Below are 25,814 nucleotides of genomic sequence, written 5' to 3'. Positions count from 1 at the left end.
AAGTCCTGGCCTTTTTCAACCTTCGTCGCTTCCTTGTGGACCCAGCCTTAGCCACCTACAGCCCAGGTGCAGGGCTCTAAGCTATATCAGCTTCTTTAGTTGACACAGCTATTCAGGAATACTGGCCCAAGGAGACCATTTTAATACGTTACCCTGGCCTACCACTACCACTAGAGGGAGCAAAGACAGTGTTTTTCATTTAGAATAACTATTCACCCTCATTGCTAAAAAAATAACTTTAACCTCTAGGAAACTGCAGGGGAGCTACAGCTGTAATACCCTAGAAAGATCGCTCACACCCTGCCTGGACTAGTCCAGAGCCAAAAGGCTCCCAAGCACCTGACAAAAGTGTCTGAAAACAAGAAGAGCTGACATAAGGCAAATTAACCTCTACTTGCTAAGTTCTAAGGGATCGGTTAAGGCTCCAACAATGAGTGGAGGACCCTACTTTAAAACCGCAACAGTAGGGGAAGATTCTACTCGAGACTCCCAGCACCTGACAAAAGGTGCCTGATAACAAGAGGAGCTGCTAAAGATAAATTAACCCCTACTTGTTAGGTTCTCTGGGACCGTTTGAGCTTCAACAGGGAGTGAAGGTACCCCATTTTAAAACCTCTAGGGGAGCCATCCCCCTCTTGGGGGGAGGCACGTCAACACTCATCTAGGACCTGCTATAGCCCATGCTAATTTAGATCAGCACTAACTGGTATTGACCTAGCAACAAGCCATTCACACCTCTAATCTCAAGCCCTATGCCAGACTAATCACAAGGCAGATCATAAAATAAACTAAGCACGCCATTTACGTTATCAGTCCAGCCTCAGGGCCTGATGTAAGCGCTTAAAAATATAAGAACTAGCAGGAGGAGTCCCAAAAGGAAAAGGTCTCCTCATCAAACTCCTCCCACACACCGCCTACAATCCCTGCGACAGATCCCGCCTTGCCACTACAGCGGCCAAGAGACCTGAACAGCAGGGTAGAGGTGCTCAACTCTCATCCCTCAAGAAATAGTAAAGCATAGATGGAGCTTTTCACTGTGACTGCATCACAAATCATGCATTCAACTCTCGAGAGAGAGCTGAAAGCTCTCCGTTCAAAGACAGATTCTTATTACTCAATCGGGAATGAAGCGTGAACAGAGTATGCTACCACAAATTCTGACCACTATCCCTCGGGTAAGAATCAAAGAAGATCAAAGTTTCTTACTAGTCTCTTTCAGTCATACTCGCGAATGCATTATAATGAGCAGGAGTCGAACACACTCCACTTTTAGTGTTGTTTTACATGCGTATACAAACAAGCGTCGCCAAAAGACAAAAAAAAGTTATTGACATCTACTGCAGGCGACCTCTCATACTCACGGGCGCTCCGGTAGTGACGTCATGGACTGTCATAAGCAATGAAATGATCATGTGGATACACGTGCTTCAGACACCGGTCACACTGATGGTGTTCCAAATAGTGTCAATCTAGACGCAGTGTTGAGTTCCCCTTCGAAAGAGAACTTGAGTTCAGTTGCTGCCTTAAATTTTGAAGTACAATCAACTTGGCTGTACAAGCCATTTTGACTTAAATTACATTAAACTGAAAAAAAGAGTTGAATCAAAAAAAAAAGTTGAGAATTGTTTAGCTTATTTTGATGAGTTAAAGCAATATAGAAACATATGTTGTCAACTTATTGATCATATCATTTTTTGCAGTGTAGTTGAATCTCATGTTGAAATTGCTCAATTTATTTTTGTGAATTAAAGTGATCTAAAATATATATATGTTGCCATGACCTATTGATCATATCAAGTTAATAAAAATTACTTCTGGAAAGCTTTTCAATTATGCTAGGGCTAGAAAGTTTTTATTTAATTTACAAATTTCTACAAAATCAAAAACAAAAAGTTTTCGATCGCTAGTTTGATAGGTTCACCGACAGCCGATAGTTGTGATAATGATAGTTGCGATCAAATTTTACCTCAAGCGAAATTCTAGCAGCATCAGATGATGCAATTAGTGAAACAACAACAAATCACCACTTGCTCCACACATATCGTCTTTGTTTTTTTTTTTCATTTTTCTTTTCAAGTCAAGTCATCATCAAAATGAACGCTAGATATTGTTTTTATTTGCTAGCCACTATTTCAATCCCACATGTAAATGCGGCTCAGTCACCGAACATGTCATGGATTGATGTACAACTCCAAACAAGTCTTGTGTGCATCCGTTTTTAACGCGTCTTGACTGTCATACAGTCTGACATGAATAACAACTGAGATCAGTGTGACATTAGAGATAGTGATCAATTGCATGCAATTCATAATATGCAGAAGATTTCAACGTTTGATCCCCGTTGTTTCAGTCAGTAAGCATAAGTTTAACCTCTCTGCTTCTATTGTTGAGCCTTGCACAAGATTATGTAGGTCAGCTGGAGTAAAGCAGTAGTTTTCTTCAATCTCAGCGGGCAGGAAAGTCTTGTAGACGTTTAAAACCCCACAGCCAGAAATACACCTCTAAACTGTATGATCATTTCACAGGAGGCCATCTTACTCTTTGAGATGAGATAATTACTGCTCTCTCTTCCTCCATCTATTCACATGTGCTTCATCCTTCAGTCTATTCATCTTCTTTCTATTTATTCACTGAGCATTGTCATCATAACGGGCTGTTCTGGGCTCCTGCCCTTTATTCTTATGTGTCATTGTGTGTTGCAATTATCCACATATGCACTGTAGTAAACCCACATTGTTCTTTTATAATTGTAATTATCTTAATGTGATCTGACCCAGCTAAATGAAAAAGCTAATCATCACACATTAGATCAAGTAAAAGGGGCTGTTCATAAGTGAGTGTGTGTGTGTGTGTGTGTGTGTGTGTGTGTGTGTGTGTGTGTGTGTGTGTGTGTGTGTGTGTGTGTGTGTGTGTGTGTGTGTTCTCTCAATACTGTCAAGTGTCATTAAAAGGATGCAGTGTTCCACCTCTCCCTTTCTGTGTTTATGTGTGGAAAAGAGAATAAAGAGAGGCAGAAAGAAAAAGAAAGAGTGAGAGTGAGGGGTCTATTATACAGAGTTAAGAGGGAAAAACACAAACTAATTAAGGGAAGAGAGACTATAATTAAAATGGCCTGTTTTTAATTTAACAGTGAGCTACTTTATATCAAACAGAACAGTGATCACTTAATTATACAGGCAACATCAGAGAGAGAGAGAGAGAGAGAGAGAGAGAGAGAGAGAGAGAGAGAGAGAGAGAGAGAGAGAGAGAGAGAGAGAGAGAGAGAGAGAGAGAGAGAGAGAGAGAGAGAGAGAGAGAGAGAGAGAGAGAGAGAGAGAGAGAGAGAGAGAGAGAGAGAGAGAGAGAGAGGGTGGGGGGGTGGGGGTGGGGGTGGGTTTAGTAAGATGTTGATTGTCTGCAGTGAATTCTATATTCATTCTAGAGAAAAAAAACAATCAACCATATTGTTTTTATAACTGGAAAATTCATTCTTTACATTAAATATTGGAAGCCCTAAGAGGTTCTGCACTGCTTTGTTTTAATATATATAAATAATAATAATAATAATAATAATACTAAAATAATAATAAAAACTTCAGTTGACACCATACAGAATGTAAAAACCTGATCCAGCTACAGTATGAACAAAGGGCTCTATAGCTCTTCATTTCCATCTTAGGAATCTTGCTAACTGTCTTGCCACAGTTAAACAATCAAGTTATAACTAATAAAGTACCTGAGCATATTTCTGAAAGCCTGATATAATTTTTATCTAGAAATACTCCTTTATTTACAATCGAGTCATATTAGTTTTTCAGCATAATGGAAAAAATGCAAGTTTATATAATGACTTAAAAATGCAAGCTAATATGTACACACACACACACACACACACACACACACACACACACACACACACACACACACACACACACACAATTAAAACAATAATTTTCAAACAGGTTCAAGAGATGACAGAGCTCAACAACAAAAATAAATTCCGAGAAAATTATCCCATTCTGCATTTTTCTAATACAAAATTCTTTATTATAATTATATAACCAGCCAAATTTACCTGAGTGAAAACTTTTCAAAAAAATATTTCAAAATGTCTTTTGATGTGTATTTTGTTCAAGTCCCTTTTAATTTAACACAACTTGAGCTGCATTAACAAGTTTGTGTAAAACCTGATCATGTTCTGCATGATTCGAGAAGATCCAAAGAGCATCTTGTGGGAGAAAATCTGACCTTTTGTATAAATGAGTTCACAAGATCGCTTTCATACATTTTGTTATTTGATTAGTGCTCTTAATCTTAAATATTTTAAATTCATTTGATATTTTTCAAAATCCTAAATGATTGTTTATTTCCAAGTTTAAATGGAAAACATCCTGTAAAAAAATATTGTAATTTTAACTGTGAAAGTGCATCAGTAAAAACCTGTTTATTGGTTAACAGTAAGTTCCTGCATCTTATAGTTTACAGTGGAAAGCCATAAACTGACATTCCCAGAATTCCCTGGGTGGCACCTCAAATTTGATGGTTTTTAATTATGTTTCTTTAGGTTTATTTTTTGTTATCAGTTATGCATGTTAGGGTTTTATGTTACATATTATGTTGCTTAAATTGTTTATTGCATTATTTTAGTGTCATGTGTTACCCTGATGGTGTTTTTTTATTGGTGTGCACGACACTGTATGCACCTTCTATATATTATTTTTTACCTCAACTTGAGAAAAAGCTATAGAGTGGTGCAGGAATGGCATATTTTTGTAGGCCAAAACACGGAAATGAGTTCCCATTTTAGCACTTCCGGTTCCATCGCCCTGAAGTCAATGTTTTTTTTTTAATGGGTTTTTAGTTAAATGCTTGAAATAAGGTCTGTGGTGAACACAAGCTCAAGATAGTTTCACGTTTTATTCTACGATATACATCAATTCTTTTAATAAAACAAAAACTCAAAATAACAAGATTCCCAGAACATGAACAGAACAACCCATCGAACGAAGACAGATGAACTGAGGAAAACACAAAACTTAGGGTACGTTTACACAACGACATGCTTAAAACTGATTTTTAAGTTTTTCCTTTGAGTTGAGTCCTTTGAGACAACTCCAGTGTCAAAATATTCATTCACATGGATCTGCGGAAACGGCTAAAAACGCTGTATTGTGCTGCCAGGCCATTAGATGGCGATGAAAAACTATAGACTGAACACGTAATACACGTGCATGATGTCATTATCTTCAGAGATTTGCGTTTTTGTGGTTTACACGGAGACCGTTTTGAAAAACTTGTACTTTGAAACCCGTTTTCAAAACGTTGCGTTTTCAGGCACCCTGAAAACGTTGTTGTCGTGTAAACAAACGGCCAAAACACATAATTTTTTTTAACGTTTTTAGTTGAAAACGGTATCGTGTAAACAGCCCCTTAAATACACAGACCAAACCAATCAATCAAATGAATCACAGGTGCAACACTAATCAAACAATGAAACAGATGAAAACCAAAGAAAATGAACTAAAACATGAACAAAAAGTAAAGTAAACACAGATAAACCCTGACAAATAGCTTTTACTTGTCTTGTAAAAGGCGGTTGCTAACAAGTGGCTAAATGGGACAAGGTTGTCAGGGACATCAAACGTCTTCAGCCGAACAGGTGAACTCATCTACTCACAAGTCCGCTTTCACAGCCACGTTGAGTTTATAATCGCACTCTTGCAAACTATTATAACACAATCTTTTTTATATGGTCTCATACTTTTGGACCCCGCTTATACACACACACACAAACACACACACACACACACACAGATAACATTATATTTGAACAGATTTTGTAATGTTGCCAGAGGGACATTTTGAAATGTAGCCTGATTTGATTGCTAGGTCCACTCCTGAACTACTCGTCCCATAATGCAATTCAGCGTTGGTAATAAAGACAGTTGCAGCTGCAGGGCAGTCATTGCTGTTGGAAGGTTTGCAGCTTGAATTTTTTCCAGGATTGAGGTTATCTTTCAACCCGTTCCACGTCCAAAAGCAGCAAACACTGCTTTTTCTAATCGTCCATTTAATAACTTACCAAACCATCTTAATATTTGATATGATACAGGCTGTATTAATTTATCAAACTTGTATTAAAAGGGCCCTTTGGCTAATGCTCTGATGTCTTTAGTGTAATGACTGTTGTGGTCTCGTCTCATTAGTCTATAATTAAAGAACCATCAATCTCTCCTGTGAGCACCAACATAGCATAAATAATTTACTTGTATATTTCAAAACTTTCATTTCATTTCATTAATATTAACCACTCAAACAATCCCCACAGTCCTGCAAAACACATTGAGAAAGCGAGAGGGAAACAGTGAGAGAGTGAGGCACAGAGACATGAGAGAAAGATTGCAACTCCATGCAACGAGTGATAAAATGATTATTTATGCTGGCACACATGCAAAAATTCACTCAAAAATCTCTCACACACACGCGCGCTAATGGGTAATCAACGTTTTGCAAAGCAACAAAGAATTGTACTGAGAAAATTATGACATCAACATGACATCATGATCCCACATCAGAATACCCGAGGTGACGTTTGTTTATGCGTTTAATTTTTGGGATATCTGTAAGATGACACACAGGACCTACGGCTGTCCCTGGCCTTTTAGCAAACAGGAAAACAAACAAGACAATACAGTCAAAGTGAGTCATGAGCTACATCATTGGTCAGTAGCTACACAGTGCAATCTTAAACTGAAGAGAGAAAAAAAATACACCCACACCAATAAACTTAAATCCCCCTTTAAATTTTTGTGTAGGCAAACATTTGCATAAGGCTGCTTGGAAATAGAAACGCTGGAAGCATCGAAAAAAAATAATATATGCCAGCTAATATTAGCAAATAGTCAGTTAAACAAACCACAAAACCAAAGTTCAGATCTGAATTTCTAGCACTGGATCCACACCCAAGCTGGCTGAACACAGATTGAGAGAGCTGTCAGATATCCCATAATGCATCGCTGTATCCACAGCAAGCCCTAATACACAGATAAAAGGTTAGCATTCACACAAACATGAAATACTGCTGTAAAAGTTAGCAAGTGTTATTTGTAATTTTTATTTCAAAGCACCATTAATTTAAATAAATTATTTAACATTATTTTAATAATTATCATTACTTAAAATAATCATTACAGTTTTCAATATTTTTTACTATTTTATAAATTATTGCTCTACATAAGTTTTGTTCTGTATAAATTCTGTAAAGTCTATAAAAATATGTTCTACTTAAATTCTGCTGATTTGTCTCAAGATCATTTAATCTTGTGTCAGAAATGTTTTGCAGCCGTTGCTATCTCTTTTTTTTGGTATCATGGTTGAATCATTTCTGACTTATTACAAATTTTCTGTACGTAATGAAAAAATGTTAAGAAGAACAATGAAAAGAATACTTCACATCTTTTATTTAAAAAAAAATATTTACAAAGAAAAAATGCATTTATTATATCAGTGTGTGTGTGCGTGTGCGTGTGTGTGTGTGTGTGTGTGTGTGTGTGTGTGTGTGTGTGTGTGTGTGTGTGTGTGTGGTGAGGCCAAATGTTGGCGGGGCAAGAAAAATTGTCCAACAGACAAAAATCCAGTACAGCTACAGGTTTTCCAGGTTAGGAAGACACTTTTCAAACCACAATTGAAACTTCTAAGTTCCAGTTTTTCTAAGTTCCAGTTTCCCTTATCAAATGTTTGAATATATATATTCTGGCTGAAATTATATATATTTATTATTTGTGAGATAAATCAGAAACACCACATGTATAAATATATATATATATATATATTTCATTCAAACATTTGGAATATGTGCATATGTCGTGTGGTGTTTCTGATTTATTTTACAAATACAAAAAAAATACACACAATAACTGTCACCACAATGTACTATAATTAATTATATCTAAATACACTTACTGTATTCACATATAATGTTTCAGTCATAGTAATTAGATATTTTATTTAGAATTCAATACAGTTATTCCCATTTCCGTTAAATCACATGATTATTAATGATAGCAAATGATTAGAAAACAGCTTATGGTTATACAACAATAAAAGCAGTTAACAGTGAATAAATTCCATTTTATATCATGGAATTCATCCACTCTTCCTCTGGTGTTAAAGATATAAATCGTTTAATGGCTAGTTCACTGCTTAAATTACAAATACAGCTTGAGCTACATTGCACCACATTTTTTTCAAAATTTAAATAAGGAAAAAAACGACCTATTCATAATACATGGGAACGTTAAAGCAGTATATACACTTTCAGAAATTTTATTCAACAAGGATGATTTCAATGGATCCAAAGTGACAGTAAAGACCTTTATAATGTTCTATATCAAATAAATGCTGTTCCTTTTAACTTTCTGTTCTTTAATTTCTCTTCAAGAATCCTGATTTTTTTTTTATCATGGTTTACACAAAATATAAAACAGCACAACTATTTTCAACGTTGATAATCATAAGAAATGTCAAATCAGCACTTTAGAATGATTTCTGAAGGATCACGTGACACTGAAGACTGCAGTCATAACTGATGAACATTCTAATAAAAAATAATAACGTATATTTTATATATTTATATATATAAATATATTAAAATAGAAAAACGTTATCTTAGATAAGAAATCTTACAGAACCCACATTTTTAAATATCCATTTATACAGGCAGAAATTGCAACTGCAAAAATAGAACCGAAAAGTTTCCTGTATAGAGGTGTTAGATAGTTTCATTTAATTGACATATTTATTTATTTATTTTTACAGCAAAAGATTCACTTAATGCACATGAAAACACAATAGTTTTCACAAATGGTGGACACTTTGGCGATGGTGCAGTCTTTCCATGACTCAGCCATAAAATTTAACATACAAAAAAAAAAGCCCAATGCTACACAACCAGCACCCCACCAAACAGATGAACTGTAATGGAATTAAGCCCAGCGTGGACAGTAATAGTTTTAACCTGAACAGACTCTGATGTTCTAAGCAGTGGTAAGAATAGGACTAACCTAGAAACCTGGATAAATAAACACTCATGCTTACGGAACAAGACCCCACTCTAGCCCATGAAAATGCATGGATTAAAAGAGGTCTTAACCTGAAATAGTCATCCATGCATGGACAAAATGTATATAAACACAAACACACATACATACATACACACACACACACACACACACAAAATGGCATGCCGTTCAGGACATTTTTGTACTGATAATATGAAGTTTGAGTATATGGAATGGAAATCTGAATATACAATTCATGTTCAACAAAATGTTGCTAAAAGAACATTCTGCACCATTCTCGAAGGAATTTACGAATCTCTTATGGAAATGTTGGCTGAAATAACACTCTAGGTAGAAGCTGATATACAAGTGAATGGTATGGGTGCACATTCTATATCACTTGTATATTGGGGCTGCTGTGGATGGTGCCTGTGATGTGGAAGCCACGCATTTTTCTTTCTGTATTGATTTTTGCCTGATAAGCAGTAAAGTTCACCGCATTCAGTCTGAATGAATTTCTTCATTGGTAGAACGGTATTGAATATGGTTACCAGTATTTTGTCTCATACATGCATTGCAGGGTATTAAAAGCTAGTCATTATTTTGGATTGCTGCTACTAGATTTCTTGCAGACTCACTTAAAGTTCAACATCTGTATGGAACAATCACACATGAAAAACACAAGATGACACTTTAATGACGTCAGATTTCATATGTTTCAATCTATTTATTCAGACTTTCCTTTTAAATATTCTCAGGTTTTATTCCATATATTCTGAATTTTAAACAATACTCAGACTTAATTTCGTTTATTCACAATCTCATTCCATTCCTTATACTCAAACTATATATGTGTGTGTGTGTGTGTGTGTGTGTGTGTGTGTGTGTGTGTGTGTGTGTGTGTGTGTGTGTGTGTGTGTGTGTGTGTGTGTGTGTGTGTGTGTGTGTGTGTGTGTGTGTGTGTGAAGAGAGAGAGAGAGAGAGAGAGAGAGAGAGAGAGAGAGAGAGAGAGAGAGAGAGAGAGAGAGAGAGAGAGAGAGAGAGAGAGAGAGAGAGGAGAGAGAGAGAGAGAGAGAGAGAAGAGAGAGAGAGAGAGAGAGAGAGAGAGAGAGAGAGAGAGAGAGAGAGAGAGAGAGAGAGAGAGAGAGAGAGAGAGAGAGAGAGAGAGAGAGAGAGAGAGAGAGAGAGAGAGAGAGAGAGAGAGAGAGAGAGAGAGAGAGAGAGAGAGAGAGAGAGAGAGAGAGAGAGAGAGAGAGAGAGAGAGAGAGAGAGAGAGAGAGAGAGAGAGAGAGAGAGAGAGAGAGACAGAGAGGAGACTAAGAGACTTAATCACAGCTGGAGATCAGTCTGCTTAAATGGGTCATATTTTTATCATAACTTTTTTCCACTTAGAATTCTATTAAAGTTTTTTATTTTTTTTATTTTTATTTTTTTCGACATTTTTTCCAAGTCATTGTTTCTGTCAGTTTAATTTCAGTAAAATGGTTCTTTTGGTCTGAGAGGGTACTTAGACTAAGCACATAAAGCTATTCTATCTCAAAACATCACAGAACATTTGATCCTCATGATATGATCCCCTTAAGGTTTCCTGTTTGCCTCCATCCGACCTCACACTGCATCACTCTGACGATTTCTCATAAGACAATGGGCCTCATTCACCAATATCTTCCTTTGAACTTAATAAACTTCCTAAGAAAAGTCTACATCGGATTCATGACATGTTCTTAAGCAACAGAATTGTTCGTACCACTGTTCTTATAGATTGATGAATCCCATGTCTTATTTGCTCCTTAATCATGCACCCATTGGCAAATTACATAAAAAGGAGAAAAACTTAGGCTGGGGGAAAGGGGGGGGGGGCATATAAAGAGAAAGAGACCTAGAGGAAAAGAGAAAGAGAGCGCATAAAGGAGAGAGGAGGAGGGATGTGGGGAGAGAGGCATTTGAGCAGAGAATGACGTCTGTACGAGCAGTTATATAATCATGCGCTGAACATTGCGTATGTCACCATTAGAAGGTTACAGAGAGCAACATGAATACCAGACATTCCCTCTACAGTCATGTGCAGCATACTTCCACTCGCTTAACGTACTCATGAAGCACAGCACACCTGCTCCTGCCCCGCGAGACCTTCTACGGCCATTAAATCCGCACTCAGAGAGACTTATCTGCCCCGACACCAGCTCACATCCCCAAAGTGTTTTGAAATCTGGAGGTGGACTTGGTTTTTGGTCCACATTTACTCCCCTCAAACCTGTAAGGCATGGTTTTCTCCATCAAACACAAAAAGAGATGTTAGAATGTTTACACTGCTCTTTTACATACAAAGAAAGTAAAGTCAAGGACAAAAAACAACCATACACTAGTGTTCAAATGTGTGGGGTCAGTTAAATTAACACTTTTATTCACAAGGAGCATTAAATTGATCAAAAGTAACAGTAAAGACATTTATACTGTTACAAAAGATTTATATTTTAAATAAATGCTGTTCTACTGAACTTTCTATCCATCAAAGAATACTGAAAAAAGTATAATAAAAATATTCCACAGAAATATAAAGCAGCAACAACGATAAGAATTGTTTCTTGAGCACCAAATCAGCATTATAATGATTTCTGACATGTGACACTGAAGACTGGAGTAATGATGCTGAAAATATATATATATATATTAAAAAAAACATTTTAAGATTTATTAAAATTGAAAACAGTTATTTTAAACTGTAAATATATTTCGCAATATTACTGATTTTACTAAATAATAAATAAATATATTATGTATTTAAATATGAAATATTATGATTTTAATAAAATAGAGACTTCTTTCAAAAACATAAAAATCTTTCAAGCCCCACACTTTTGAACAATGTTTAAGTAGTTCATGTTACTTATTCACTATATCAGCTCTTCTAAAGCGATATGATAGCTTTGAGCGAGAAACTAATGATTTCATAATTTTATTATTACTGTAAATCTCTCCATTTAGAAAATGACAAATCCCAAACGTTTCTGCATTACAATGTATATACAACCTCTTCAACTTGAATCTAGGACATTTGAAATTTTCCCATAATATTAGTTGCCAGTGACTTTTGCAAATGGCCATTGAGAATCCTTTAAACCTTGAATGCCTTTGAGAGTTCTCTGGCACATGCCTCTCATGGCTAAATAAAATTGCTGGATGCAATTCTCACATGATAATCACAATGCATTTCCATTTAGTGCGTCATGCCCCCTTTCCCTGTGACACTGACATTGTGCAGAGCTACAAACTCATAGTACAAGCATACGTACACACAATATACACTAAAATGACATTAAAAGCAACAAAAGTAAAGCAACAAGAAGTCACGTTTTTAATGAGTTGGCCACGATTCCAGTGATGAACGTTGATAAAAGGTAAACCATACACGATCTGGATAAATAAACACCCAGAATGCTACCTACAGTAAATGTAACTTAACATTGCCAGCGAACAGAAAAGCATTCATGTCCAATATTAAGTGAGTAATGCAAAATATTAACGTGGCTGATGGTGGTAGAAGTGTCCTAATTCCAAATCCGTGACACATCCTGCTCTTTGCTGGCTCTGCACTTTGATATGATCACTGTAAATAACAAATGTGGGTCAAACACACAAGCATACTGAAACTAATGAGGCACAACGGAGATATTCTGAGCATGATTCTGGCCTTGCAGCAGAGCACTTTATCAATGAGCTTTCTTCTCATCAGAGAATTTATAATCATGGCTGGAGGTGGTTGTGTAAATCGGCTTTTTCAAAGTATATTCAGCACCAGCTTTTAACCTTCATGTCTCATTTATTACCCCGATAGAGAGAGGCGATAATGTCGAAGTATAGCAATGACTATGTTCGAAATTAGAGTTTTACCCAAACGTATATTCCAATCACCCAACAGTGTCCTGTGCATTCAGCCGTTTTAACTGGGAATCCAAACTGTAGCATACACTACTATTCAAAAGATTGGGGTCAGTAAGTTACTTTAATTGATACTTTTATCCAGCAAGGATGCATTAAATTGCTCAAAAGTGACAGTAAAAGACATTTATAATGTTACAAAAGACTGACTGACTAAATAACTAACTAACTAAATAAATAAATAAATATCCCTGTATACATTGGATTGATTTTAAAAACTTTAAATGTACAGTGAAGTGTGTACTAAGCACTAGGAATATAGAAGTAGCGGATCTGGACTCAGTATCAGCAGATGCCCAATATTCAAGGACTCGGATCATATCGGGGGCACAAAAAAAACTTGATTGGGACATCCCCAGACATCCCCCCTGAAACTAATCTGCGCGACTGCCTCTGATGAAGTGCAGGGTACTCTAAACAAACAGATTTAAATCAAATGAAGTGAATTTCTACAGATTAGCAAACCCTGTATATCTGAACGCACTTTAAGGCTGCTTTGCTCTTTCACTGAAATTGAAGAGAATGCCGCAGGCTTAAACCACAGTAGATTTCTTATCAAGCTCTCAATCAGTCTTTGCGTCATTAACTGGTCTAAAGCCCTGAAAAGGCTGTTTACAGAAAGTACATGGCAAATTACAAGCAATCCCTGAATGAAAAAAATTCAACTATTTTGTGTGTGTGTGTGTGTGTGTGTGTGTGTGTGTGTGTGTGTGTGTGTGTGTGTGTGTGTGTGTGTGTAGTTTGTACAGTATAAAAACCATTACGTCTATGGAAAGTCCCCATAAAACATGAAAATCCAACATTTAAAACGAGTTTCAAAGTGCATGTTTTTGAAAACGATACCGCTATTGTCTCCATGTAAACTACAAAAACGCAAATTTGTGAAAATGGTGACATGCACATACGTATTAAGTGTTCAGTCTACAGTATTTCATTACAAAGTGACCTCGCCAACTAATGATTCATGAATAATGTATAGTTTTCAATCATTTTCGCGGATCTGTGTGAAAGGCGATCATTTTGATGAAGTTCCCTGTTTTTAGTACATCATTGTTGTGTAAACGCACCCATGTGTAAAGTTATGAACAGGCACACGACTCCGAGGCTTATCAGTGAGAAAGCAGCTTTATTTTATTGTATATGTAGTTTTTGTTAAATTGCTGCTTTTACTTGTTACTACTTTTACTCAATGTGTAAACAGTATATAAAACATTCAGAAAATGTGCTAAAAAGTGTTTTTTGAGATGATATGGAGCAGACGATGACATGTATACATACCGTCTACCTCACAACCAAGTTCTACACACTCCATCTTTTGCGGATTTTAAATATCCTAAGTTTTCAAACAATATTTGTGTAGTATTCTCATTTAACCATGTTTAATTCTGCAGTATTCAGCAGATATTTCCCCCACAACAGCACAAAAAGCTGGCGTGCACAAGGCCTCGTGCCTGCCTCTTGACAAAGGTTAGCATTTACCAATAGGAATGAATGAGTTAGAGGATTGAGAGTGAAGATAAAAGAAAGGAAATGTTAGTGATGCCTCAAAGTGTTTGTGAAGCATGAATGGAGGAATTGATTAGATAGTCTCTAACTGATTAGAGTGAGAGGAAGAACAGAGCACTGAAGAAACAAAATGGAATGAGAAGGGAAAAGGCACATGACATTTCTTTAGATTAAAATATTCTATTAGAAAGAATATTTGTGTAAAATATAGCAATATGCAAAAAAGGAAATGAAAGAGGCAGATAATTGAAGAGCCCAGTGTTTAACTGTGTTGTGCTTGTGACAGTAGTCCAAGAACAGTACTGCCCTCAAACTATGCTTCACAACCTTGAGCAGATATCATTTACACTGAATTTATCTGCCAAACTTATACAACCTGGGTGACATTCGGGCACAGAACTGCCTCGAGTTCAAGAAACATACATGGCTGGGAAACCATAAATTTGATGTCTACCTAATTACTAAAAAAAACCTACATCACAAATGTTCAAGATAGTGGTTTTCTAGGCTTTATGTCAAATGTCATTTGACAATATTTACGTGGGGTTTGCTATTTTACATTTCCTTTAGTAGCTGAGTGGGCGTGTCCTTAAACTATCTATTTAGGCCGGACGGATTATGATTTGAGTGAATATGAACATGGTTATTGTAAAGCTGCTTGAGCACACTGAAACTCAATAGACCTTATTCAAAGCAGCGCTATGAAAGCGAGGCTGTGAGGAATGGACTTACCATGTTTTCAATGGCATCCGCTGTAAAGAGCTTATAAAGCTCCTAGATCCCTATGATTTTCCACAGCTCATGTTGTCTGTTGTTTTTTGACTACATACATTTCATGGGAATATATTTTTGCAGTGTTTCGTCAGCAGAACAATCCAAAAACACATTAAATAACAGTACAACCCACTAAAGAGATGAATGTCTATCCCTCACAGCCTCGTTTTCATTCCTGTTAAAAATCAAAGATTGCACATGCACAAAATCATACAAAGCACATACAAAAAAAACACCTGAACTGGAGGAGATGCGACCTGTTAGACAGAATACAGAAGTTTGTTGCACTTGAGCATTACCCCAATGTCACTATTCCAACAATCTTGCACACTGTAACCTTAGATCAAAGGCCTTCACTGCACTATATCTCACTTCACCAGTCATCTAGGCATGACAAAATTACTTTTACAATCTGTTTACAGGGTCCAGTTTTATAAGTTTACAGTCAAACTATAAATCCACCTTGTACAGATAGGAGGAGGCTTTCCAAACAAACTGAAAATTCATCACAACTGCCACTAGGGGGCAAATTGAGATTGTTGTTAACATATTAGCCTACACAACTATTCAAGACATCCTATTTCCTGGAAATCACACTTTGATGTCAAGCTCTAGCTGTCTAGCAGGATTCCCAAACTTTTGTGTCCACCAAACCCCTTTGACCTAAAATATTTAGCCCTACTTGAAGTAGCCCACTGAGATTTTAAGTTAATATTTCAATAATTCACATGTTCATGGTTCCATACTGGTGACATGACATGCAGGTAAATAAATGCAATATTTAATATTTTTAGTAAGCAAATGATTTGGATTGTTTTTCATAAAAAAGTATTTATTCATTATAATTTGACATTTTTATGATTTAATTAGTAGATTTTCATAAGCTCACAATTTATTTAGAAAAATGAATCTTGTGTTCAGAAGAATGAAAAGGATACAGGTTTGGAATGACATCTTTGAGTGAACTCTCTCTTTAATCTTAACCATTGTATCTTTTAAAACAAGCCACAACTAAAGTGTAAGGCTCATTTGTTAACATTAGTTATGTATTAACTAACATGAACTAACAATGAGCAATACATTTGTTACTGTATTTATTGATCTTCTTAGTTAATGTTAGCTAATAAAAATCCAGCTGTTCATTGATTGTTCGTGTTAGTTACAGTGCATTATAATGAAAACAAATACATTTGATTTTTTTAGTAAATGTTGAAATGACCTAAATGACTAAGATTAATAAATGCTTTAGAAGTGATGTTCATTCTTAGTTCATGTTAACTAAAATATTTAACTAATGAAACCTTATTGTAAAGTGTTAGGTACCGATTATGTTTTCTACAAGCTCCAGGCTTCTCTTTCTCCAATTATACAGGTGTTTTTCCCCATATTTTTTTTTCGCTCCCTTTCATTTGAACCAATCTCTACCTTTCTTTTTTAAAAATTTTATCTGTCAACTCAGTTTTTCAGTTTCATGCTCTGCTCTCAAGGCAGTACATCTGATACAGGATTCGAACATTTACCTCTGCTCTGAAAGCTCTTAAAGGGCCGGCGCTTCTCTTAACGTGCTCAGGCAAAGCAGCAGCGGCTCACTACCATTTCTGCCTGCCAGGTCACAATGACATGCTTGCCTGCGTGCTGGGGCGAAGCTCGCAGGCCGTGCCCCAGTAACCCAGTTTCCCCAGTGCGAAAGCTCCGTAACAGCCCAGCAGTGGCCACTGTGTCATCTGTTACCTAACACACTCACACACACACTCAAACCGGAAGGGATGTACCTGTCATATGCCCTCAGCACCCACCACACCATGTTTCCGCTGAGGTTTTCATTTTTGGTCTATTCGTGAGTCAATGTATTAGGTTTTCTTCTATTTAGAACCTTTATTCAGAACCATTTAACATTTAGAGCAGAACAGGGCACTTCTAACTGCCCACACAGCACAACAGATATAAAAGACTGAACGAAGAAAACGAGTTTATAGAACATAGAAGAGATAAAGCGAGCCATATAAGACACTGAAGCCTTTCAAAATTCACCTGTATTATTCTGATGAGGTAACAATGGCTTAATCAGTGAATAACATCCTCATGATGAGCCAATCAAGAGCCAGGAAAGTACTAAGTTTTGTGAAAAAGGAAAATCAAAGAGGCTTTATTCGAAATTGCCCTTTATCATTCACTATTCCCTACATTACTCCACTAATAATTAAAGTCCACTGATAATGAATGAAAACAAGAGAGCGAATACGGACAATGAGTGCTCTGGAAGTGCTGCGAACACCATGCAGAATTAATTTGATGCATACAGTGGATGGGTATTTGTAGACTCATGATTGAGGTGCATTATGGGGTTGAATGAGTGCACTATGAATGCCCACTATGTTTAGGACATCACTATAAATGGCTGTCCCCTCAAATAGTGCACTTTTTAAGGTTATAGGACTGCAAACAACATCCTTTTCTTGATCGTGACCATTAATCAATTTACTAGCACACATCTAACAGTCTAATTTAATGTGAGCCACAGCAAAGTTACAAAATGTTCGTATCTAAATTAGCATATCACTTCATTACACCAAATGACCACTGGTTGATGATCAGCGCATTACTAACATGTCTAATTAATTGCAAACTTACTTAGCAATGATTCACAATCTTTCTCTTTCAATCTCCCATCCCTACACACGGATCAAATAAACAGTCATGACGCGCTAAAATAAATAAAGTGTATATTTATTCTCGTTTTTTTTTTTTTTAAGTAAAAAATATTTTGCACGTAATCAGAATTCCTCTCTTTGAACAAGGCATAATAAAAACCCAAATCAAGTCAAATATTCCATTCATGTGACAATAAGACACTCTCTGAAAACGTCATCTATACAACAAATGTAGGAATATGGAAAATTGCATGTTTTGTAATGGAATATTTTTATGGAATATTCCATGTTTTTAATGGAATATTTATAATGGAGCATTACATACAGAGGATTTATTATAAATGATAAATCTGTGCACATCATTATTTTTTTCTTAAAATTCCTGTGCCTTCACAATCTTTGATCAAAATATCTTCCCCTCCCTCTTGCTCAACAACATCTCTTCTCTTCGTGTTTGCAAGGGCAGACAAACTGTCACTCACACCAAATCAATTCCCGATGCACAAAATCAAGTTACGCCCTACATTTTTTCTTGTTCGAGAAGGACCAGGATTGAGAGAAATTTGTGAGAGGGAATGAATGAGGTGAAAGTTAAGAGTTTTGAAACCAGCTGCACTGGTTTTCATCTAATGGGACATCTGATGGATCTGATACTCTTGTTCAAGAGAGATCTGAATCTGTTATACGTGTTGCCTAAAGACCACATGCTTGTTTCATTCTGTCACCTGCTTCCAAAAACACTGCTCAAAAAGCTCTTGGATCAATAAGCACATCATTTTTCAAGCAAGTGCTCTGTGTGCAGAAGGACAAACAGTTTTGAATTCGACCCATGTTGTGACCACATTTCCCACTCCACTGTTCTGTTCATTTAATGCACTTTTTCCACTCACAAATCACTACAGAGCAGCGCAGCATCAAGCAGAGGTGTGTTTCCCAAACGCATTGTTAGCCAATTACGGTCGCAAGTTCCATTAAACTCTATTGAGACTATAGTTGGCTTTGGGAAACGCACCCCTGTATGATACGAAGAGCAGCCATGGGGTGCCAGAACACTAGTGGAGAGGATGCAGAGTGAATATAGTAATAGTTAGGCAGCCAATGGGCAAATCTGGGCAGCATACCAGGTTTACACCGCTTCTCTTTTTCAAGAAACTCCGAATGAATTTCTACGACCACAGAGAATCATAACTTTATTTTAACATTTCATCTCATCTGAAGAATAGTGCCTTTTTACAGAATAGTGTCGCCATCACTAAATTAGGACAGAGTGCAAGGTGAGCACCATCTGCTGGCCTCACTACCTGCCTTAGTTTCCCTGTAAATCTCCCATCCAGGTACAACCCTGTTTAGCTTCAAGAGGGACCTAAATGAAGGGTGAGGGGTGGGTAGAAAAAAAAAAGCTTCTAGCCTACAAAAATATTTCTGAGCTTTACATTGTTTTCCAATGCTGTACAACTGAGGGGAATGCTAAGTTCAACTAATTAGACAAATTAAGATGATTTGCAATGCAACAGCTGTTAAAGTGTGAACCCGCCTTCCTTGAGTTCCCACACTTTATCAAACATAAACAAAGTACAACAAAATAAACCTTTTGGTTTATCGTTTATTTTGATGACTTGTCATTTGAGATTCACTCAGGCAACCAAAGAACAAAAATATAAAACAATTAGGTTGAGGACTGGCAGCTGCTCTCGTGCTCTGCCAAGCATAGACATCTGTGGCTCATGCGCGTCACGGAGAGGCCGCGCGCGAAGTGTATATAAAACTCTCGACGTATCAAACTACAGACAGCAAAGCCTTCATAGCACAATCTAACAAGTCACCACTACTTCAAATAATGTATAACCTGTGTCTATTTGTTAACTTTCTCCAGAACAAGAAACACCAACAAATTAACAACACACGAGCAAATAAGAGAGATCAAAGGGCATTTTAGAGCAAAAATTATTAATAATCACCAGAGACTAGTGAGTTTAAATGAGGAAAAAAAAATGAACGAGTAACAGGCGACACATCGTCAGCAGTGAACTTTTTATTCCTCTCAACGAAATCCAGGGCATGACGTCACTGCCACCGGCTCATGATTCTCAAGTCATGTGTTACATAACTTGCAATCTTTTCATAAGTGCTTTTATTTTGAGGGTTATTACGTTCAAACTTTCAATTGGCATACCAGCATCGTTTCACCAAAGCTTTTTATGACTTCAGTCCATAAGAAGCGGTAAAAGAAAACATACTAGACTAGATTTTACCTTGCTATTCCTCTTGACCTCCATTAAAAACACAGAGAGAGATGTCACCTCGGTCTGTCAATGAATGAATATGTATGTGCAGACTCGCGGAGAGCATAATATGCCCTCCATCTGACACATATAGATATATCACAGTAACTATCTTCATTCCTGGAACATGTCATTTCAAGTGTATACATGAACAAAGTACAGAGACTGTCCTAATCAATTAAGGAACAACGTCATTACATCATCACATCACTTTCTTATTACAAGAAAGACCAATTTAGCCTACTTAGTTCTGGCTATTAAAACACTCACGTTCTATTGCAACTTTAACTGAACGCTAAAAATGTCCATAGCACCAGGTAAACCCGTTATGGGCGCTTGCACCGGGCGCCTTTAACACAATGACACACTTCTTGTGTGCTCTAATTTCACAAACTAAACCAAGCAACAGCCAGCTGTACTCACCTAATCAGAGGCAGCAATGAGAACCCGACTTCAACAGAAAAGTTGCAAGGAATCTCCAGCGACGAGACACACCGAGAGCGTTTTTTGCCTTTCTTGCCGTACACATGAAATAGAGTTACATAACCGGCACCGTTTCTGTGGGCAATGAGTGACTTCCAGAGCGCTTTTTTCATTCACTGATGTTCATTTTCCAACGCACACACCTCACGCTTACGTCATCAGCCGTCGTCACACCTTAAAAGGAGCGAATGGGCGTGTCCGGACCGGATTCGCCAGAGTCAGCGGAGGGGAGCGCGCACACCCACCGCAGCGCATGCTCGCCCTCCCGGTCTCTCGGTCTCTCTCTCTCTCTCTCTTTCTCAAACGGCTTGAACGGCGGCCAGAGAATGTCATCGGCGGAGAATTAAGGAGGCCGTGTTTCTGTGAGGCAAGCTCTTCGTGTGGAAATAAAGGGGGGAGCTTGAGTTACAGATCGGAGGAAAGCCAGATTTAGTAGAATATTACAAATACCTCATGTTAAAGTGAACGATGTTAACCATATGGGACTATTATGAAATTACAGCTAAAAAACAAATCACCTTATATTTTACATATATTTAAGGCTAAAAATCATTTTCCAAAATTAGTTTTCTACATCTTTCTGACTTTTGACCCTTTTTTAGTCCTATAAGGGTAAATAATTTTTGGCAAAATTTTGGACACTTCACACACATTCAAATTAGGGGTAATGGTTCTTGGTAAAAAATGGAACCATACGCTATTGTCTCCACCCACGGTTCGGCACTCACTTGCACCGCGGTTAATCTCTAATCTGATGACTCATACACATCTATAGTTTTGTTGAAAATAACAATGCGTAAAACAGACAGACAGAGTTCAGTCAAAGTATGTTGTCGATGGATACGCACTTTGGCTTCCCAATACGTTACAACAGCGATGATCAAAAATAGTGGACTAAACAGTCACTCTTTGCAAACTTTGCTCAATGAGTGCAGTATGCTTTAATATGACCAGTCATTTACGCAGTCGTCATCACCCGGGTGTTGATAGCATGCGAGCGCAGGTGAGACCTGAACAGCACACGTTGCATGTGTTTAAAATAAACTAATTTAAGCCATGCCAATTTAAACATTCAAGAGCAAGAAGATGCGAAAGAGAAGTGGCGCGCGCTGTGTGAAAAGTTTTGTGTGCATGTGGAAAGCCACTTCTCAGACAGCGCGCAAATACTGAGTTCTCTTTGAAGTCTTGCGCTTGAATGGACAAATTCACACAAAATGTATGTCAACATGCCTGTCTTGTCGAGTATCCTATAGCAAACATAGTAGGTTATGTCTTAATTGAACGTAAAGAGTGGAGAAAGACAACGCCTGTGTATCAATGTAGGCCTACTGGATCGGTGCATAATGTTTTAAAGTGACAACAGCCTAATATTCCTGCCATCTGTTTTTAATGTCAATCAAACAACAAAAGACAAGGAAATCACTCACTGCTCCTGAAACCTGAAAAGCACTGTTTATTTTATTTGTATCTTTGCTGTATTGTATTTATTTGTGGTGTTGCTTGTAGTTTGATTATTTGTTATTATTTTCTTTATTTTTATTTGACAGTAGTCCTTTTTTCTCTCAAGCACATACCGAACCGTACCGAAACAGTGACCCTAAAGCCGCGACACAAACCGAACCGTAAGTAATTTGAACCGCTACACCCCTATTTTAAATGCATTTTCACTTTCTGAAAAGTAGTGAAAAGGTCTACTGTATCAAAAAACAATTAAGAAGCTTTATTAACATTCCATTTAATCTTGTGCTACTATATTTCATTTAGAACTCAAATGTGAAAATGTCAAAAGCTTGACAAGAATTCAGATAAAACTTATGGAAAGTAGTAAAACCATGTCTTAGTGTAGCATTAAAAACATTGTTTCTTTATTGGAATTCCAAATCAATTATAGTAGCACAAGTGAAAATCAACAAGACTCTTCTTTTTCCTGACCTCTGGTTGCATGGATCACATCCTCCAAACTGGCATAGGATAATGTACCAAAATGCCTGACTTCCAAAACAATCTATGAATTAGGCTATATTCTTCATCTGCAATCACCCTCACTGCTTCTATCCTCCTTGATCTTCAACTTCTTCCTTTCTTACTACAACCTTATTTTCTGATGCACTGCCGTCACTATATCATTTGGAAAAGATATAGCTTTTCCTCTCTGTTTTCTATAAAACTTACTAACATCAACCTAAAACACAGGCAAAGAGGCTATTATTAGTGCAGCGAAAATATCTATCACACAAATTTTTGGGGGGTCTTTGAGTTATTGGTTTTACAAAATGTGCATTAAAAATGACCAAAAACTTTAGAAAACACATTTGGATGATACAATGATATTTTTTTATTTTGATGTATTTCCTATAAAATAAACTTACAATGGAGCCTTAATTGCAGCATGTCACCGTCTCCATCAATTCCTTATTATTGCCAAAAATATCAAGCACATGGCACATAGATTTTAATTTATATTGGCTGAAGTGGATGTCATATGATAATACTAAAATAATGTTCTTGTTGTTTTTTGTTGAATGTTATTGTATTTTAAATGCAAATTTCTCTGCATCATTTATGGTCTAAATGACACCATAGAGGGATAAAAATGAGGGCTTGAGTTTCTAAAATGACGTGGGATTTCTGTAGTCAGTTATGTTATGTAAGGACTATTGTTTCATAAGGTTTATTTTGACAGCCTAGCTTATTTGCTTACGCTGAATGACATGAAATATCGCGTCACCCGTAACCCCCATCTGGACCAACGAGTTTAGGCGCGCATGTAAATGGGGTTAGGGCTGTATGTTTTTGTAATCAATATTCCAGTGTTTTCAAACGTTTCAGCATCAATGAAAGGTAGACTACAAGTTAGTCAGAGCGTATATTACAATTCTCTCAGTCTCCAAACAGATTCCAGCATCACAAGTCGAGTTTGTCTGAGGAGGTAACCATGGAAACAGTTTGCCACTCACGCCCTTTCCAAGCGTGACCCATATCTTGGAAGTAGCCTATGTGATTACTCAGCATTTTGTTACATTTAACAAAACACGCAGATTGCGTCCCAATTTCTTTTCCCACAGAAATTTTCAAAACTTGACAGCCAGAAAGTCATAATTCATACGCGTACCCAAATCATTATACTTTAAGAAATGATTTTCTTTACATAACGTTACACCGTTCAAATACACAATTTTTTTGTGTTCGTATTCACAAAGAAGCATTATTCTTCGAAGTGGAAAGATTTCTTTCAAACTGTACAGACATCATCATCAGCGGGCGGGCGGGATCGTGCTGCTGTGGTTTGTATCTAGGTCATGTCCATCAGCCGCTGCTTCGCTCTCAGTGGTGCTTGGTCAATGAAATGCTCAGCATTGGACCAGAGGCAGAAATCACACAGCTGATCCATACTGAGTCACTGTTGTGTGCCCTGTAAATGTCTCACTAATCTGGACACAGACAGCAATTAATTATAATTCGAAATATTTGAGGAGAAGAATAGAATTAAATAGAAGCAGATGGTTGCCAGAACTTACAATGTCATTAAATGACAAATGTAGGCTAGCAGCCTAGCCTAATTGTAAAATGTAAATAAATAGCCTATAGAGTTGGGCCTTTAAAGTAAGTTGTTCATTAAAATATATTGATAATACTAATGAATGAGGAAAAATGCCCCATATTGACTTAAATTCATCATTGACCTCTTTATTGGCCTCTTTAGCATGAGGACAGATCACAGTGTTACCCAACAGGGTAATACACACGCCATTTAAAGAATGCAGTAAACATTAATGTAATAAAATAAAACACAACACACTAATGTACAAAAAAAAAAAATCAATATAATTCAATTAAATGTGATGGTTTGTGCAGGGAAAAATTCGCCTTTCCCCATAAATTATGCTTCATGGATTGCCTTAGGCTATTCATGTTTTATGTCCCTACCCCTAAAACATTTTGAATACTATTTGATATAGTTCACTGAGGGAATTAATGAAGTCTATCTCCGAGAAGGAAAGAGATGAGGCTGCTGATATGGCTGCGCTTCAGAGCAAACTCAAGCAGTATGAAAAACGACAGCATCAGTGTCAGGAGCTGATGGAACATATCACATAATTCCTGAGGGAAGAAGGGGATGAGGCGGAGGCGCAAAGTGTAAAGCCTGCCACACCACCGACGAGATCACCTCCAGAAAACTCACCTCATCCGACCCCTTCATCGAGTCATTCTTCATATTCATCACAGTCACCTGACATTGAGTTACATACCAAAGAACAAAGACATGCGAGTGCCACACAAATAAATGTAAGCACACCTACTGCAGAGGCAGAGCACTTTAACCCTGGTTTCATACAAGTACAGCCAGTGACTTCACTCCCTTTGTACTCACCAATTTCGTCTGGTACATTACTTACCGCCGTGCGCCAACATGCTACAAGAGCAGAGACTGTGCCACTACTGCTTAATACACAGTTTTGCCCTCATGACAATGCTGGAACTGCCTTTCAGCCTCAGGTGCAGCCACAGCTAGTAGCTCCCACACCAACCTACCAGCATCCCAGAGCAACTTACATCTATACAACAGGAGCACCTTCTCTACAGCAACATGACACGGCTCCACCTGCATCCAGTTTTTCCTCACTATACTACAATGCCTTCAGTAGCATCAGTGCCTCAAACCCTGCACACGGTTCTTCAGTTCCTGCCATGAACATTCCTGCTCTTGCAGGCATTTCTCTACAGCCACTGAAGCGACCAGAATACTTGGTGCCTCACCGCCCTTTGCATGCCCCCCAGCCAAAGATTCCTGATTTTGTGAACGACAACGAAAGGGAATTCGCTAACCTGAAGTTAGCATTGGACAATCTTCTGGAACCTCTTGCAGAGCTAGATGAGAAATACAAGTACCACATCTTGCTGGAACACCTTAAACTGCCTGAGGCACAAATGATTGGCCAGTCCTGCTGCCATCATCCATACCTGTACTCTGCAGCTATGCAAGCTCTTCAGTTACAATGTGGCCAACCCCATCAGCTAGCGCTGAGCGAAATAATGGTACCTGGTACCTGCCAGGCATGGTACCTGCCCATCATCTCGTGAGTCATAACAATAAGCAGCGACTGGTGTTCGACTGTTCTTTCAGATACCATGGCCTGTCC

General features: G+C 37.5%; 1 protein-coding gene across 3 annotated transcripts in view; it reads right to left on the bottom strand.

Moving 5' to 3' along the window:
- Positions 1-20,825, bottom strand: part of npas2 (neuronal PAS domain protein 2) — a 65,942-nt gene extending 45,117 nt beyond the window's left edge. For 2 of the 3 annotated variants that reach the window (XM_081364871.1, XM_081364872.1), the window contains exon 1: positions 20,614-20,825. The gene's annotated coding sequence lies outside the window, so the exon portion shown is untranslated. The remainder of the gene's footprint in view (positions 1-20,613) is intronic. The other variant, XM_081364874.1, reaches the window with a different exon arrangement.
- Between the last annotated feature and the right edge of the window lie 4,989 nt (positions 20,826-25,814).

The sequence above is a fragment of the Scardinius erythrophthalmus genome (assembly GCF_964197995.2).
Source record: "Scardinius erythrophthalmus genome assembly, chromosome: 5".
NCBI lineage: Eukaryota > Metazoa > Chordata > Actinopteri > Cypriniformes > Leuciscidae > Scardinius > Scardinius erythrophthalmus.
This window is presented reverse-complemented; position numbering and strand designations above follow the sequence as displayed.